The sequence below is a fragment of the Chrysochloris asiatica genome, unplaced genomic scaffold (genome assembly GCF_000296735.1).
Source record: "Chrysochloris asiatica unplaced genomic scaffold, ChrAsi1.0 scaffold00202, whole genome shotgun sequence".
Lineage (NCBI taxonomy): Eukaryota > Metazoa > Chordata > Mammalia > Afrosoricida > Chrysochloridae > Chrysochloris > Chrysochloris asiatica.
This window is the reverse complement of record NW_006408720.1, coordinates 3262264-3265301: the sequence shown is the minus strand read 5'-3', so window position 1 is coordinate 3265301 and position 3038 is coordinate 3262264. Positions and strand designations below refer to the sequence as shown.

Below are 3038 nucleotides of genomic sequence, written 5' to 3'. Positions count from 1 at the left end.
AAGAAAAAATTCCCACTGAATAGTTGTCATCTTGTCTAGATGGGTCTGATTAAAAGAGATGAGGATAAGATTCCTAGGATTCATCAGTCAGTAATTGTTATCATGACTAATTGCAACTGTCACTATTGTAAAGGTAGAAGTTTTGTAACAAAAATGGGAAAGTGGTTAATCTTACAGTCCAGAAATGAAAGACTGGAGGACCATCAAGGGAGAAGAGCAAAAGCAGAATGCAGGACCTTATCCAGAGAAGCAGTGACACCAGAGATGGAGGCAGAGATGGGGACATGGAGAGAGGGCGCAGCTGAGGATTCTAGATTCATGGAAAGAGAGGGACTGAGAGCTGGCGGCCAGGAGGCAGACTTCCAGAATGTACCCTTTGGTGGTGTATATTATTATATATGCCTAAATGTTGTTGTTGTTGTTTTAAAGAGCTAAAGTGAATAGAGAGAAATACTGTTAACGGATGCTACTTGGAGGGGAATGTAATCATTGTGATGAAACAAGTTGTATGATTTGTTGAATGTAAAACTGATGATCTGCCCTGTAAACTTACACTCAATCCACAACAAAAACTTAAAGAAAAAAATAAAGCTGAATCATATAATCCATCATCATATAACAATCATATAATCATATAATCCATCAGCATCCTTCCCCGCCTTTTCTTACCTATTAGGAAAAGAAGTTTGTTTGGAGTTTACAAAGATTATGTCCTGGTGTGACACTGTGGGTTAATGGGCCAGACTGCCAAGCCGTTTGAACTGCAAGGTCGATGGTTCATGCTCACCAGCAGCTCCTCAGAAACCCTATACAGGGTCGCTATGGGTTGGAATCGATGTGACGGCACTTAACAATAGCAATAACAACATGTCAGGAGGGATCAGTCCCTGAAAAAGTATGTCATGCTTGGTAAAGTGGAGGGTAAATGAAAAATAATAAGACCCCAACAAGATGGATTGACACTGTGGCAGCAACAGTAGGCTCAAACATAACAATTGTGAGGACCAGGCAGTGTTTTGTTTTGTTGTGCATAGGATTGCTATGAGTCATAATGGATTCAACAGCACCTGATAACAATAACATGGCTAGAAGAGATATCAAATAATTTACTGTACCACAAAAACCTTCTTAAATTTTGTTTTAAAACAAGTCTTAAAAAATTGGGAAAAATAAATGAATGACTCTTAATGTGGTATTATGGGATCCGCACTGGACTTCAAACTACAATGTTGGTAGTTCAAACCCACCAGTTGCTAACTGCTCCTCAGAAACCCTATACAGGGTCACTATGAGTCAGAACTGACTCCACGGCACACAGCAGCAACAGCATTAGTGTAGTGTGTGTCTTAAATTGTTGTCTTTTGAGATACAAAAAAGTAGATTCAGAAAAACAGAGATAGGGGAAGATAGATACCATACTCCATGAGATCTTTAAAGAAACAAAAAGCAGAAGCTGAAAAGACACAAGGACCATCCCTCAGAGCTAACAGAGAGAAAAAGTCATCCCCTAGAGGCAATATTTTGACTTTGGACATGTAGCTGTGAGAAAACAAATTTCTGTTTGTTAAGGCCATCCATTTCTTCTATTTCTGTTACAACAGCACTAAATAAACTAAGGCAGAATTTGGTACCAGAGAGTTAAGTGCTATACTAACAAATAACTAAAATGTGTAAGAGGTTTTTTTAAAAAATGTTTTATTGTGAATTATGTGATAGTTTACATGGGAGAACATTAGTTTTACATTTATCCTATCATATATCCTTTCATTGCCATGGTTACCATCCCCTCCATGCATCTTCAAAAAAATATGGAACGCTTCACGAATTTGCATGTCATCCTTGCACAGGGGCCATGCTAATCTTCTCTGTATTGTTCCAATATTAGTATATGTGCTGCCGAAGTAAACACCTAAAATGTGTAAGAGGTTTTTGAATTGGAAAATAGGTGGAGGCTGAAACCGTTTTAATGTGTCTAATAGTAAAATCCTGGTGTGGTACTGTAGGATAAGCACTGCAGACTACTAACAGCAAGGTGGACAATTTAAACCCACCTATACAGGGTGACTGTGAATCAAAACAGCAGTAACAGCAATGGTCAAAGCCAAGATTGCCTTGGACAGGATGTTAGTAGAATTACAGATGTTATGGCAGTTCTGCAGAGAACTAACAAGGAAGTGATGAAAGCTATAGAGAAAGTCGCTATTGTCTCAGAGAGTACACAGGGTACCAGCATCAAAATCTTGTTAGAAACATGGACATTAAATGTGCTTCTAGTGAGGATGTAAAAAAAAATTATGAATACCTGATTGGACAATGCTTTTTATACAAGTGACAAAGATCTTGCCTAAATTAAGTTCAAATATTTTGGGAAAATTGAACTTAAAAATTATGAACTTGGGTATTTGGCTAAACAAATTTCTAATCAAGAGCTTAAAGAGACAATATGGTATCTACTTGCTGCTTACAGTAAAATGCAAGAGGAGAAATGTGGACTTAAAAATGGACTGTGTTACTTACCTCAACTCTTAGTTTGTCGAGAATTGTAGCCAGGACCCTGTGTCAGCTCTTGCATCCTCCTCCACCTCCTAACCCATAGCCAGCTTGTGTGAGTGCATCTCCATCCACACCAGCCAGGCTGGTGTCCAGATTGGCAATGCTTGCTGGGAGCTCTACTGTCTGGAACATGGTATCCAGCCCGATGGTCAGATGCCAAGTGACAAGACCATTGGAGGAGGAGCAACTCCTTCAATACCTCCTTCAGTGAAACAGGCACTGGCAAGCATGTGACCAGGGCAGTGTTTGTCGACCTGGAACCCACAGGCATTGATGAAGTTCGTACTGGCACCTACCGCCAGCTCTTCCACCCAGAGCAGCTCATCACAGGCAAGGAAGATGCTGCTAATAACTATGCTTGTGGGCACTACACCATTGGAAAGGAGATCACTGTTCTGGTCTTGGGCAGAATCCTCAAGCTGGCTGACCAATTCAGGGCTTCTTGGTTTTCCACAACTTTGATGGGGGAATCGGTTCTGGATTCA

General features: G+C 40.2%; 1 pseudogene; it reads left to right on the top strand.

The window, feature by feature from the left end:
• The first annotated feature begins 1422 nt into the window (after positions 1-1422).
• LOC102839034 overlaps positions 1423-3038 on the top strand; it is a 2418-nt pseudogene continuing 802 nt past the window's right edge.